Source organism: Balaenoptera ricei, chromosome 7 (assembly GCF_028023285.1).
Source record: "Balaenoptera ricei isolate mBalRic1 chromosome 7, mBalRic1.hap2, whole genome shotgun sequence".
NCBI lineage: Eukaryota > Metazoa > Chordata > Mammalia > Artiodactyla > Balaenopteridae > Balaenoptera > Balaenoptera ricei.
Genome location: NC_082645.1, coordinates 116,507,014 through 116,522,739, shown reverse-complemented (window position 1 = coordinate 116,522,739; position 15,726 = coordinate 116,507,014). Strand labels below are relative to the sequence as shown.

At 52.4% G+C, this 15,726-nt stretch overlaps 1 protein-coding gene across 2 annotated transcripts in view; it reads right to left on the bottom strand.

Annotated features, from left to right (window-relative positions):
- Positions 1-15,726, bottom strand: part of SH3BP4 (SH3 domain binding protein 4) — a 91,848-nt gene that overhangs the window by 52,900 nt on the left and 23,222 nt on the right. The window contains exon 2 of one of the 2 annotated variants that reach the window (XM_059928977.1): positions 1,310-1,385. The exons of the other annotated variant lie outside the window; for it this stretch is intronic. The gene's annotated coding sequence lies outside the window, so the exon portion shown is untranslated. The remainder of the gene's footprint in view (positions 1-1,309; positions 1,386-15,726) is intronic. 2 annotated transcript variants of the gene reach the window in all.

Genomic DNA, 15,726 nt, shown 5'->3' with positions numbered 1-15,726 from the left:
GGGCTTCACTGCAACCCAAACAGACCACAGCCTCCAGGGCTTGCTGATGGCTGCTTCCTGGGCAGAAATATTTTAAGTCTCTAAGACCTCAGTGGGGTGAGGATTAACCCTGGGACCAGAACACTCCTGAATTCCTCACTCACCATTAAAAGCCCCCGGGTCATAACCTGCAAACATCCCCAAACATTCTTTCCGTTCTAAAGCACAGGCTGATACTGGAAAACAAAGAAATGTGATATAAAAGGTGGGGAGGGAAGAAAGTTGAACCAAAGCCAATCATCTTCCCCCAGGTGAACAGGAGGCGCACATGATGTAAAGAATAACCTTCACTAATTCAGGCACTTTATTTGGAACGGCTTTTATTATTCAAACCTGACCCTGAAAGGAAGCAGCCTCTGAGCTGTTCCGTCTCAACTCCCCTCTTCACCCCGGGTCTGCAAATGACCCCTTTAAATTATACCCACTCCTTTCACCTGGAGAGGAAAGTCTCATTTTTTTTAAACACATGAAGCCTGCACCATATTCTGTAGATGATCTTACTCAACTGATTTTACAAATGATGGTTTTTCCTACTAGTATTGCCAGCCGCAGGAATAAAGATCAAGAACAGCCGAGAAAATATCCGAGAACATTCTACCCGGCCATCCTTTACTCTCCCTTCTGCCGGGAGTTGCCGGATGCCTCCCGTTCTTCCTCCCGAACACGGGCTAATGCTTCCTGTTAACATTTTCTGCCATCGTACTCCTCCTTCCCAGGACTAACCTCTCCCAGACCCACACAGCCAAACGCGTCGCACCTCGTCACTGGTGCCCATTGTTCGGGAAACTCAGAACCTCTTAGGTTTTAAGAATAACTCCTTTGTGTAAACACACAGGACAGCCAACCTGGGCTCAGTCCCCCGGCTGTGCTGTCGGGGAGGAGGACAAGCTACCCGGCTGGTTTCTGGGGAGAGCGAGAACATTCCATTGGTGGCCACAGAGAGGGACGTCGTGAAGGTAAACAGAAACCAGGGGCTGTTCTGGGAACTCGCCCGTGCCAGGCACACTGGCGACATCTGACCTTCCCACGTGGGGACACGGAGAGCTGACGAGGATGTGAAGACAGGGCTGCAGAGCCGCGAAAGGCCGAGAAAGGTCATGGGGAAGCGACCTCTCCCTCCCGAGAGGCTCTGCAGGCACGTGGGGCCCGTCTCCCGACACGGGTCTGTGCCTCTCGGTCCCGACACAGCCGCCTCCCTGCGGCAGGCCCCGGTCCGGCTGCTCATCAGATGCCCCGGCTGCTCATCAGATGCCCCGTCTGCAGCACTCACCTGCAACAGGGCCCAGCTCTCTGACGTCAAGAGGACCAGTCCCAGGACCCGGCCTTCTGTCCAGAGCAGGAAGATGCTACCAGACAAAAGGGGGAAACGTGACTGAGATTCAGAGTCTCATTCAGCTGAAGAACTCATTTCCACCTCTTCCCTCCAAGACTCTTCCACGCCAAGAGCAGATTATGTTCTAAAGTGCATTTATTGGGAAGGTGAGGACGGCGGTGGATCGCTGGGATGGGGCACCGGGACCCCTTTGCATCCCGGCTGCTGGGAGTGTGGCCGGCTTCCTAGAACTGCCTCCTGGAAAGAGGCACTCCTCCCCCCGGGTCACGGCCCCGTCCTGGGGCAGCTACCTACGAAGGGGCAAAAGGATGCCCGCCACCCCTCTCCCAACCCGGACAAGTGGGAAGTGCAGTCCCAGGGCCGGAGTGTCTGTGGGGTCTCCAAGGGCTTCCCTCTGCCCCCAACCCCCGGTCCCTTCCAAGGGGGCCGACCCCAAGAGGGTGTCACAGTAAACCTGCATGGTGACCTGTGTCACCGTTGGCTTCTGGGAGCCCAGCCTGCCACAAGGGCTTTTTTTGCTTGTTTCTCCCCGATGCTGCACCGTCTTCCCTCACCTGCTGTTACTTCTGCTGCAGAGACGGGCAGTGTTGGCTCAACAGAATAATCTTATCAGCTGAACCCAAAAGATGTATTCCCGATGCCTTCCCAGCAGTGGGGTTTCCTCCCCACTTGCTGGTCATTTAGGAGGCGGTTACTAACAAGTAACCATGGAGGCCATGTCTGTGACAGATTCCTTAAACAAGGATGGTGACGGATGGTGGAACTGAAGGTACCACCACCGCATGGCAGCCCCCCGCCACCTCGATGTTCTGGACGGCAGTAACAGAGCTGCTCCGAGCTTTACAGGAACGCTGCACCTGGCCAGACTGTGAAACAGGAGGAAATTTCATCCTGGATACCTTCCCTAAATCACTGTCCTCGCCGGAACAGACAGCCCAGAACAGACCCTCAGCTGTGTAAATGATTCACATGCAATTACAAGGAGCGTCACCAGAGGGCAAGAATTATCCCCTGAGATGCCGGGGCAGCTGGTCGGTCTTCAGAACATGGTTTCCCCTTGGGGCTTCCACGGTTAAACGAATTCCAGATGTACAGAAAGCCCAGAGGGAGGGAGAGGGAGGGAGAGGGAGGCACGGAAGGAAATCAACCAGAAGCAAAGAGAAAAGCCGGCAGGTGTAACTCTCGAGGTAGAGACAGACCTAAGCGCACAAGCAACGTATGAAACCACAAAGGCAAAAGCAAAAACTCCAGTGAGATCGATGAACACTACGAAAAAGGCAGCAACGACCGAGGAAATATATATTTAAATGTGACAAAAGATTTAGATCTTGAGAAGATGAGAAAATGCGGGGATGGGGGAGAATGCTCAGGACTCAGAGGCCGCCGTCCACCCATCACGCGGAGTTTGGACGCGTCCGCCACGCTGCTCTCGGGTCCCAGGACCTCGGGGTATCATCAGATGGCCCGCAGGACCCCAAAGACTGTCAAGACAGAGCAGGTGAGAACCTCATTGTATTAGGGGGTGGAGGCACTGAAAAGACCCCCCTTTTTTTTTTCAAGTCACTATACCAGCCTAAAAACTTGGATGTCCCCTTTCCTTTATAAACCCCAAAGCCCCCGTATCTAGGCTGGGGGATGGGACTTTCTACCCTACATCCCGACCAGGGGCCCACACTGCTGGGCCTCTGACCCCTGCATGGGTCCATCTGCAGGCCCTTCAGGAAGGGCAAGAAGTGGTTGGGGGCTGGCGAGGCCACGGGGTTTCCCTGCAAAGAGCATCTCCGTGCGGCTAACGGCCTTGGCCTCTGGCATCCACGTTACCGCTCACACTACAGCCCGTCTCCCAGACACAGAGTAGCTGTACACTCTGCGGAACCAGAGGAGACGGCCACCAGGTCTTTATGGAGAGAGAAGGATGCCTCCCTTCACTGTCCACTTGCAGCATCCTCATTCACCGCGGCTTTAGGCGCCGGGCCGCTCAGCACTTGTGGCGAAGGGCCTAGAGAGCCCCTGGGCTTTGCTCTTGTCTACTCCAGCAGGATCCTGGGTACAGAGCTTCTGTTTACAGCCCAACGGCCCTGAAGCTGAGCTCTATTCCCTCAAATGGACCCTGGCAGGGTCCTGGATGGGCCATGGGCAGGTACAAGTGCACACCTGGAGTCCTCTACCCACTCGGTGTTCACAGCTCTGGCCGTGAACAGTCATGCAGATGAGGTCCAGGGTGGGGGGGATTAGGTGAACGGGACCAGCTGGCCCCTTTCCACCTCCCCAGCTCCAGGCTCTACCCCTCTGGAAGCCCCAGGTTTCTGCACAAAGACCAGCTTTCCTGACAGGAGAGGGGCGTGGTCCCTCGGCCAAAGAAGGAGCCGCCAGTCACCAGGGGGCCCATCAGTCCCCACGGCCCCCAAAAGAAAACACGGGACTTAGTGTGTGTGGACCAGGTTAGCCCAAAGCTCTGGAGTGTAGAACATGCCTAATTCCCTGATTTTCTGGTTTGTTTCCAGACACATCAGTGCTTTCATTAGCCGAAGTTTGGGGGAAATCTCCGAGAACCACAGAGCTGTAAATAGCAATGCTGAGAAGACTCTGCTGTCTTCCAGAGCCTCCGAGCACGAGTACAGTCCAGTGAGAACAGCACTGAGGTCGCCCTCACGCATCACTTAGCAGCTGTTTTAGCCACAGCTTACAATCTCGGCTGACGATGTAGCTACAGAGTTAATCCTACCTGAGGAAGTCTGGAAAGCCTGGTAGGTAAACTTAGAGGTTCAAGAAACTTAGACAGTAGACTCTATTCCAACAAAGACAGAGATGACGGCCCTGTCTTCAATTCTCACCCCAGGACAGGCCCCAACAAGACACTCAGCCATTCTCTCCACTTGCCCTATGTCATGAATGAAATTATGCCCCCCAGCCCATGCCTATGTTGAAGCCCTAACCCCCAGACCCTCAGAATGTGACCATATTTGGAGAAAGGTTCTTTATAGAGGTAATCAAGTTATAATGAGGTCATTAGGGTGACTCTAAACCCAATATGACTGGTGTCTTTACAAAGGGGGAAATTTGGAGGCAGATACACACACAGGGAAAACTCCACATAAAGATGAAGGCAGGGGTCGGGGTGATGCTTCTACAAGCCAAGGGTTGCCAGCAAACCACCAGAAGCCGGAGAGAGGCCTGGGACAGCTTCTCTGGGACAGCTTCAGAAGGAACCAACCCTGCGGACACTCAGTCTTAAGAGTTCCAGCCTCCAGAACTGTGAGACAATAAATTTCCGTTGTTTAAGCCCCCCAGCTTGTGGTCCTTTGTTACAGCACCCTGGCAAACTAATACAACCTATCTGCAAAACGGGATTAGGAATTCTCACCATGCTGCCTGTCTTCAGAGCTGAAAGTGACAGATTCAAAAATGCTCTGTAACCTCGGATCCACCTCGACCTACAGCTTGGCCTGTGTTAACCCCGCAAGAGCCGTCCGTGCTGCAGGACCAAGCCTCTCGGGGCAGGACCTACGTAGTCCTTTGATGTCACTGAACACCCACACCTGCGTGCTTTGTTCCTACAATCCCAGTATGTGCTCAGTGGCCCTATATCCACGCAGACGCCCAGCACAGTTCTTCAAAGCTGGAGGGGAAGCGTTTCCAGGGTGGTTTGGGGGAAACTGGAAAACCAGGAAGCTTTTTCCTTAGGTTTCCAACCGTCACGATGGAGACAGACGGATCCACCAGCCAAAGGATCCTTTACATCCAGCACCTGACAATAGCTAGACTGGGATCTCTCCGCTGCAGGGCTCGGTTCTCGCCCACCCCTGACCCACCACACCTGGAAACACCAAAGTAGCAGCGCTAAAGCACAAAGCAGAGCCAAACCCAGCCCGACACGTGTCTGAAGAATGAAGAACAGACACGTGTCTGCCCGTGAATGAAGAATAGTTTTCAACAGCTGGAGGGGAAAATCAAAAGACTATTTCATGACATAAAAATTATATGAAATTCAGGTCGCAGTGTCCAGAAATATAATTTTACTGAACACAGGCACACCCGTCGTTCCTTTACGGTTTGTCTGTGGTTCTTTTGTGTGTCAATGACACACAAAAGTAGCTGCCGCAGAGACCCGAGGGGCCACAAAGCCGACATACTTACTGCCTGGCCTTTTACAGTAGAAGTGTGCCGACCCCTGGTCTACACCAGCCCTACACAGGCCACGGGGCAGAGGGCCAGGCCGGGGTCGGCTCAAGCCACAGGGAGGTGGGCAGCACCCACGGCGGAGGGCTGGCCAGGTAGCAGATAGGATCTGAGACGGCAAGAGGGAAGGGGAGGCAAACAATGGGAGGTGTGTCTCCATACGGAAACAGGAATGGCCCAAAGGTAAACTTCATGCACTGGGAACTGTTTCCTGGAGCTGGCTCCAACCTCGAGTGAGGAGAGTTCCCGGCCCCCAGCCCTGAGCGCAGGTTAGCACCATTGTCCGGTCCCTTCGCAAGGGGTGCCCAAGGCGCATCGGGGTCCTGTGGCCTGGCTGTGGACTTCACCCTCGGTTTTTCACTGTTTATGGACGAAACTACAAGGCAACCAATGGACAAAACTGAGAAAAATCACGCTTCTGCAGACTGACCTTTGTATTTAATGCTAACAAAATAAACACTAGTAAAACTGTTCACTGAAACAGTATTTAGGTACGAGGTGGGTGATGCAGCCAAGTGAAATCGTGCGTGATCTATGGGGCAGAATCTTCTTACACAGAATACGGAACTGGTTCACCTACCTCTCCTAACATTTCATAACATTTCAAATGGTATAGATGGTGCGGTAAGGAATATCCTTTCCTCTCTCGTGTATGAAACCAATATTAAACATGAAGCACAAAAGGGGGATTATTGAGACACACATCAACCAGACGTCCACAGTGGTTTCACCCTGTGCATCTGTGGGTTCCCACCTGGTGCCTGACATGGTATCAAGTGGGTGGTTTAGTTCATTGTCCGTGGCCAGCGTTTCTGAGCATCCTTCCTCCCTGGCGGGGCGGGGAAGAGGGTGGAGGCCCCTGTGTGTGACCTGTGCCCACTCCCTCTCAGGTATGGGGACGCCCACACCTGTGGCCAGAAGGCTGCCTTCTCCTCCTCCTTTAGGCTTCTGCTCCCACTGGATGGAGCTGGTGGGCCTTGTTATGGACATTTTAATGGATTTAATTATCACATAAATAATTATGTGAGATGAGCAGCTTCCAGGACTGGTCAGGTGGAATATTTTGTAAAAGACTCAATAATGGGGAATCGCTTAAAAACAGGCTGGCAAACTAGACCACATTAAACATTTAAGGAAAAAAACAATAAAACTCCAGAAGAACTCTGGACTCAGATGGCTTCGCCAGCCTTTGTGTTGTCACTTGACTTTAAATGGGGAATCAAGAGGATGTACTAGGCTGTGGTCCATGCCAGACACAGCCATGAAACCCACACTCAGAGAAAGACCTTCACCCCATATAGGAAGACTGGAAGATCCATGGACACTGGCTTTTTCCATTTAAAAAAAAAAAAAAATTCTATTTCTTCCAGGCTTACACTAACTTTTGCTACTCACTGACCAATGACTTAGGGACTTTTACAATCTGACCCGGGTCACAGTTCTGGGCTCCCAGCGGGGCTGGAGGCTTAAATCCAATGTCTTGATGATCACCGCTTAAAAGCTGATGAGGGAGTGCTTCCGGGGGAAGTCCTAGGTTTTTGATTCTGACCATAACCTGCTCCTATGAATAATGAGGGAGCCGGCGCCAGCCCGGGGCTGGGCGTGGGAGCTACCACCTGAAGGAAGGCAGCCTGGAAACAGAGGCTTCTGAGATGGTTCCCAGTCAGACCTGTGAGCTCACAGGTCAGCGCCGCCCTTCACTGGCCTGATGACCTCTGCTCCATGACCTAAGTTGACTCTGGGCCTTGGTTTCCTCAAGTGTAAAAGGGCTCTCCATATCATGTGAGAGATTACTCTTTTCTCTCTTTTTGCCTACTTTATCATCTTTTTTCTCCGTATCACATGAGAGTGTACTCTCTCCTTCTTTTCTACTAGCCTATGGACCACCTTGAGGGCAGGGACCCTGCCTTTCTCTTCTTTGAAACATAAAAGTCCAGAGATTTAAGCCACATACATAGTGGAAAACTCGCAAAATGCTTATGGCATAAATGGCTGAGAACTTAACTTCTTATATGTGAATAAAGCAGTGGTTCTCAAACACGGGCACGTATCAGACTCACCTGGAGGGTTTGTTCAAACCCAGACTGCCGGTCTCCACCACCCGCCGAGGCCTGAGCCGGGTCTGAGAATACGCATCTCTAACTTGCACCCAGGTGATGCTGGTGCAGCTGGTCCCCCGACCACACTGTGAAAACCACTGACATCATGCACAGTAGCTGACAAGGTGCTTCTCCAGCTGGCCTCCTGGTGGTTGGAGGTGGGCAAGGCCGGCATCACTGTGTCCTTTTCAGCAGACGAGGGAACTGAGGTTCAACAGGGTTTCAATGACTGACCGAGGTCAAGAAATGGGAAGCTGGGATCATAACCCCCGGTGCAAAGCAGCCCCCATGACCTTGATGAACAGACTAACAGTCAAGTGCAGAGAAAACAAAGGCGGAAAAAGGAGATTGCAGGGACTTTCCTGACAGTCCAGAGGTTAAGACTCTGTGCTTTCCATGTAGGAGGCGCGGATTCGATCCCTGATCAGGGAACTAGGATCCCACATGTCACGTGGCTTGGCCAAAAAATAAAACAAGAAAATATTAAAAAGACAAAGCAGGCTGCAGTCAGACCAGATGTCTCCATGTGAGGGTATAAAATGCCGGCCTGGGTTCCAACATTGAACGGCCTTCCTTCTTTCCTTCTTCCAAGACAGCAATTATAACCACACACCCCCTTCCCAAGTCTACTAAAGTAGGAAGAAGTGCAATATCCTGCCTGATGTTTATGAACCACAGGAAGGGAGTTTCTGTGCCAGTCCTGGGAGATGGCACAGAGCAAAGAGCCTCCCGACAAACGTAGAAGAGGCTGAAAATCCTGGGACAAGTCAGTGGTGGAAGCTCAGACTCTGTTTGAACAGGGCCTCAAATCCCGGCTCGGCCCCTGAACGTGTGACCCCGGGATGTGTACCCTTGTTCCTCGGTTCCGGGTGGGGTGGGGAATTACCCAGCCTGGTGTGAGTGGCAGCCTCGGCCCCTGCACACATGGTATCCAGCGCTGGTCCCTTTCTGCCAGAATCCCCACAGCTACCTCCTTCCTCAAAGCTGCCCTCCTGCTGGCTCACCCCTCCTGACCTCGGGCAGAGCTGGGGCAGAGCTGTCACGATGAGGACCACCCACCCTCTGACCTCTTGGATTCTTCTTCCTGGGGACCTTCACCCGGGCAACCTCTCACCTCAGCAACTGTGAAAGAGGCAGGAGGGGGGGAACGCAGCTGGAGCCACCCTAGCGGACCTTTCCAGCTGACCCAAATTCCCCTCCACGCCCGACTCACCCAGAATAAGGCCCCCGAGAGGCCCCTTCCCCGCTGAGCTTTGCAAAGAGGGCTCATTTCAGTTCCATAAACCTAGCCGAAGCGGTGGAGAAAGGGTGGAATACCTACTTTATAAGAGCATCGAACGATTTGTAATTCGTTAATCTGCTACGTATTGCAAAAATCACAGACCACCCCCTACTTTTAGATAACAAGTCCTACTCTCAAAGACATGTAGAAACTGGGTCAGAAACAGAATCACTGCAACAAACATTTTCTGAAGCCCACGACCTGATTCTGGTTATTAGAGGACCATTCTGTATTTTTTTTTTTTCCCCCAAAGTGAATCCTCGGTTTCTTAATCACTTCTTTGAGATAAGTACAATGCTATCCAGAAATGCAAGGCGGTCCCCAACCTCGGAATATCCTACTTTTTGAATGAGACTTTTTAAAAAAATGCAATCTTCCCCAAAAAAGTTAAAAAAAAAAAAAAAAAAAAGCCAACCTGAAGAAGCCATTTCAATGGCCGGCTGTCCACTGGAGTGGTGGGCATTTGGGCAGATGCGTGCATTAGTGGACACAGGGTTGGGTGACCACAATTCCCCACCACCAGCAAGGCTGGGCAAAGGGCACAGCTCCATGGGGTCACTTCTCTCCGATCCCCCAGCTCCTAACTACAGGCTGGAACGAGTGAGCAAGTGTGGAATCAGGTCCTGGTCAGAACCCTCCAGCCCAGGTAGTTATGCGACATGAAAGGTGGGTTGTGTTTACCATCCCTCACTCCCCGCCAGAAACATCTGAAGCTCTATGATGAGTCTCTCCTCCCAGTGACTGCTCTGCATATCTACTTATTCTTACCTTCGTCACAAGCAACCACCAACTGGTGGTGTAAAAGGATAACACAACTTTAAACACAGTTCAAGCTCTCCTGGCTGGTGTGCATTTGGCTTTGAGGGACATGAGATTACAGTGTCGACAGATCCCTCCGTCATCTCCCAAATCCTCACTCGGCTCTGTTCCTTGCAAGCTACAGAGGGACGGACAACATAAATACAACACGTGGGTCCTGCGCTCTAGAATGGAAGTTTAAGAGAAAGCAAGTACCTAAATAAAAGACGAGGCTGAAAACAGAAAATGCCAGGACATAAAGCTGCTGGTGTGAGTACAGAACTAGATGGAGAGAGAACCCCTGGATGGAGAAGGGGTTCCTGGGACACGGAGAAGGTACCACCTGGGCTGACAGGGCTCCAAACAGGTATCAAGAGAGGATGCTACACACAGGGGTCAAAAGTCCTTCCACGGGAGAGGTGCTCGGTACCTCTGGGCCCCCATCACTCCCCACACACATCTGAAATTTCTCCGATGATCGTCTGAACACCATGTGCTTTGCTGGTGACTGACAGTCCTGAGGACAGACCTTGGTGGCTGTCTCAGCTCTCGCTGGATGGGGCTGAAATCCCTGCCTTTCTCACGATCCACAGGGAACAGTCAAGTCTGGATTTCGTGGAGGCCACACCGTACTGGATTGGCGTGCAATCAGTTACCCCCTCGCTGTGCTGTCAAGATACCCTCCAAACGGGCAGCTACGAGCCCTCCACAGCAGCCAGGCCCACAGCCCTCACTCAGGCTGCAGGGACACGCTCCCCGGGGCAGCCCGTCCTCCAGAGGGACGACGCCAAGGTTCCTCGGGGGGGTCCCCAGCAGTCACGGGGACCACGAGCTCGGCAGTCACTCACCCTGCACGTGCCTCCCCAACTTCCTCGTGTCGCCCTCCTGCGTCCCTTTCCTGCTTCTGGGGACCACCTCTCCCCCAAGTCCTCGCCTCCGGCTCTGCACTCGAGGGTCCCAAACGAGAACAGACGGCAAATGTCAAGCTGGCACTAGGCCACCGGGGGCCTTCTGGTCAAGACACGAGCCCGGCTGAGTGATGTGCGCGCACATTCCCGGTCATTTCTGGTCAAAGCCGGTGGGCTATTTTGTCCTGTTAGAAATTCCCGATTTAGAAAGCCAAGGAAATATTTGGTTCCATTAATAAGATACACTTACACTCAGCTAAAACTGGACAAAAGCGAAGGGTATTTATATCCCGACTGACGTTTTTACATTGAAAACGTATAAATGCACTGCGGCTCACTCAGGTCCAGGCTGGAGGCCGTCAGAGCTCATGGTTCCCAAGGAACTTCTGACTCTAAGCTGGGCCTGTATCCCGGTTCAGGCCCCGTGGTCCCAGCCCACAGGTCAGCAGGGAAGCCCACCCCCACCTTCTGAAAGCATCGTGAGTTAGGACCTTCGGTCACCTACACCTAGGGCTCTGCTCGAATGCCACCTCCTCAAATCCCCAGGCTTCTGTGTTACTTTCCTAGGCTGCTGTTACAAACTGCCACAAACTCGGTGGCTTAAAACCAATTTATTCTTACAGTCTGGAGGCCAGAAATCTGAAACCAGTTTCACTGGGCGAAAGTCAAGGTATTGCTGGGTCTGGTGCCTTGTGGAGGCTCTAAAGGGAGAATCCGTTTCCCTGCTGGCATCCTAGAAGCCACCTGGATTCGCAGCGTGTGGCCCCTTCCTCCATCTTCAAAACCCATCACTCTGCCTCTGTCTCCATCATCACATGGTCTTCTGCTCCGTAATCACATCTCCCTCTGCCTCTCTCATAAAATGACACTGGTCATTACATTACATTCAGGGCCCCTCCGGATATGCGGGGTAATCTCTCCGTCTCAAGATCCTTAAATTATCACACCTGCCAAGTCCTTCTTGCCGTCTAAAGTCACATTCACAGGTTCTGGGAATTAGCATGTGACTATCCCTGGGGGCCCATTATTCAGCCTACTACACACTCTCTCAAAACAACACAGCTTTTCCGCCCATGTCTCCACCTGGCTTCAGGGATCACTCCCAACATTCTTTGTTTATCATCTGTTTATTTCCTTTCTCTTCCACCAGAGAAAATGCTCCTCGAAGGCAAGGACTCCATGCTGTACCTCCGAAACCACCTGGAACACAGCACGCACTCAGTAAATTGCTACAGAATCCCCTCAAGGAATCAGCATCTGTATCTTTCACAAGCTCATCTGTAGGGTCCATGGGCAGGAATCCACCCTCCAGACTCAATGTTGCATCCCAGCCCCTGCACGGAGCACGAGGTAAGATGCTCTATTAGTAGTACCTGTTGCCTGAACATAAAAGAAAAGTCCCCCAGGTACCTGTGATCTGCATCCCAGTTTTGGAGCAAATGATCAGCTATCTCCCGGATGGTCCCAGCTGCACCTACACCATCCATCCTCCGGCTCCCTCACCTTCGGCGATTATTCCCCTACCCGTGAACACAAAGTGCCCTTCTCCCTCCTGCCACCACCCCACCTGGGGGCCAGGCTTCTCTGCCCCAGCTCAAGCTCCCCCCAGCTTGGCCCCATCCCACCAGCCTCCTTAGCACCCACTGCCAATTCCCTTCACTCCAGCCAGATCAGCCACCCACCAGAAAACTCCTACACACACATCCCACCTCCTCCTTCAAGGCCCAGTGGCTAGCCAGGGCTCCCACAAAGAGACCCGTGATTCCAGGTCTCGGTGACACGCACGCCACCTCCTCCTGTTAAGGGACGGCACTTCCGGGCAGTGCGGTGCAGGTGAGCTTGTGATGCCTCTGCTTCCCTGGGCGTGAGCCTCTGAAGAGCACTTCTGTTCTCCAGGGAAGATGACGTTCCGTTTCTCCTGTGCCCTCCAGGCTCTGGGCTTCGAGTGACAAAGCAGGAGGACTCTGATGTTTATGAGCTACTCGAGCCCTCAAGCACGCCCTCCATCCATAAAATGGGCACAGCACGATCCACGACCGCCTGACCGCAAGCTTTACCCCAGCAGGGGAGAGCGACCAGCCCAGCGCCGGCACGAAGGAGCGTCCAAACACAAAAGGGACAACCCTGGAAAAGCCACAGGTGCCACCAGCCAGCCAAGAGCAGGCGACATCCCTCCTCATCTGGGAGAGACCAAGAGAGACCAAGACCGAGGACCACAAAGTATCGCCGGGGGTGGGGGGGGGGGGTGTTAGGGCCTCCAGATAAAATCCAGGACACCCAGTTAAATTTGAATTTCAGATACACAACAAATAATTTTATTACTCTAAGTATGTCCCAAATAGTCAAACACACTGGGATGTAGTACATTTTTACTTGCTAAACCTGGAGGAAGGGCGGTGCGAGGGTGGGCCCCCAGGCTGTGCCAATCAGAGGGGGCTCCCCAAGAAGTCCAGCCTCAAGGGGAGAGGTGGGAGGTGGCCCCCCTGGGAGGGGGCAGGGTGAGCCAAGCCCCCATGGGTCCAGGTCCGCTCCTTGCAGAGTTCACTGACAAAGAGATGCACTCCACGGTATCAACTTGCCGTTAAAGAGCTTTCTCAAAAAATAAAACCTTTCTTGCTAGCTATAAAAAGGAGTCGTTTCAAGAATATTTTTTCATGCCGGCATAATTCTACAAGAATCCACAAACAAAGCCGTTGATTCTGACAACAAAGATTGCCATGGAAACGGATCACCTCCATCTCGAAAATCATGACTTCACCTCACATTCCACCCGAAACCGACCCCAGATTGTTACCAGAAGAATCCTTGTGCAAACAAACACCAGCCAACTGCGGCTGAATGGCAGGAAGTGTAGCCGCTTTTTCTAATTTTAACTTCCTCCAGGAATGCATTCGTTCTAAACACGCTAGGCCCAGGCTCCCCAGACCCCGCATTCCTTTAGTAAAACACCCACCTCCAGGGGCCACAGTGAAATGCAGATTTAAAGCTGCAGGGCCGGGAGAGGTGCACCCCGCGCCCGCCCGAGGTCCAGCGCTGACTCAGATTTTCTCCAAAAATGACTAAGAGACTAAAGCAAGCAATTTGAGCAGGAAAGCACTCCCAGACCAGAGGGTGAGCCAAGAGGGGAACAGAAAGCGAGAGACGCCTTGGGAAGGCAGCAACAAATAATTACAGTAAGTGGGACCTAATCTCCCAGGCACGATGCCTTGGCCAAGACCAAGGACCCATGGGCCAGAACTGGAAACGCCTGGAAAACAGTTCTGCAAATTATCGCCCAGGACAGGATTCGGGAAGTGCCTCATTGGATTTCTGAAGCCCGTGTGGGCAAGTAAACTGGGAGGCAATATTTGCAATGCTCACAGCCAAGAAAGGCTTACTCTCCAGAAAATTCAAAGAACTACAATACGGTAAGAAAAATAGGAAAAACCATGAAAACGATCTTCAGATCAGAAGAAACTGGAGCAGCCAATAAACATTACTTTATGGCTGATAATGAAGAAAGCGTAAATTAAAAGCCCTCTCACCTCCATCAGACCTCCTCCCAAAATGAACAGTCAGACAACAGCAGGGATGGAGGGCTGGTGAGGATGTGGAACAACATGAATGACCTGGAACGTGGTTGGTGGGACGTGAAGGGGACACCCTCCATCCCATAGCCAGATTTGTCCCATAGATGGGTATAGAGATGCTATGCTGTAAAGGCGACTTGTAACAGCAAAGCGCTGAAAAGAGCTCTGATCCCCAAGGGCAGAAGGAATAAGGAAACTGAGGTCTAGTACACATGGAAAACCGTGTCAGAGAACTGCAGCTGTGGACCTCACGAACACATGAGCCAGAAGGGAACGCTCAGAAGGATGTTTATCAGTTACCTAGTGCTGGGTAACAAAAGACCACAAACAGGAATCCAGGTGTGACTTAGCTGGGTCCTTTGCTTCAGGCTGCAGTCAATGCCTGGGCCGGGCTGGGGTCTCACTGAAGGCTCGACTGGGGAAGGCTCTCCTCCTACACTCCCATGCTTCATGGCAGCACTCGGTCCCTGGCTGGCTGTTGGACTGAGGGCCTCAGCTCCTTGCCATGTGGGCCCCTCTATACGGAAGCTTGCTTCGCCAAAGCTAGCCAGAGAGAAAGTCCGTTCTCAAGAAGGACGTGATAATCTTATGTATCCTGTTCGTGGCAGGGACACCCATCACTTTGGACGAATTCCATCAGTTAGAAGCAGGTCGCTAGGCTGGCCACATCCCGGGGAGGATGACACAAGGCTGTGAATGCCTGCAGGTGGGGATCACGGGGGCCACATTAGGGATGGCCAGCCACAGACAGATAGCGTGTGGTTCCATTTACATAAATAAGAAGACGTGAAAAACAAACGATATTGCTTGAGGAGACGATGTACGTGTATGCTGTACAACTATAAATAGCAAGGGAATGACAACCACAAAATTCAGGAGGGACTACCTTGAACACCTATGGCATATCAGATAAAACACATTTGGAAGGGGGCAGGTGAGAGGGTGTTGGGATGGGGAGGGGCAACAGAACTTCAAAGTCAAGGGTAAAGTTCCACTTCTTGGCCTTGGTAGAGGCTATCCCAGTCTATACGAGTGTTCACTGTTTCTGCATTTGCTATTCATCCCATATATTTAAGTTTTATTTGTATCTATTCAAGATTTAGGGACCACATGGCTTGGCCCCTGATACCCCATGGAATAGGGGTATCACTGCAGGGCCGGGGATCGAGCCACTGTTTCCCCCGTTCACCTCGCCCTGCAGAGAAACAGACCAGCTGTGACCTGAAGTAGGGCCCCACCCAGAAATCCTCCTCCCAAACCAAACTCACAGGCCTCCAGCTTCACCTGGAAGCCGTGTCCTCCTGGGCTGGATTATGACTCTCAGAATTCGCCCCACCTCTTCCCGCTCCCTCCCCTGCAATTAAAGGCGCAGGTCCCAGACGCTGCTGAGCTGGGCTCTTCATTAATCCAGGGCTCCCCACCCAGGGCCCTGAAGTGCCCTGTGACTGTGGGGTTTGTCCCTCTTCAGGCAGCAGAAAACAAGAACCTTCGATTGCTGGAAGTTGGGAGTGACCCAGAC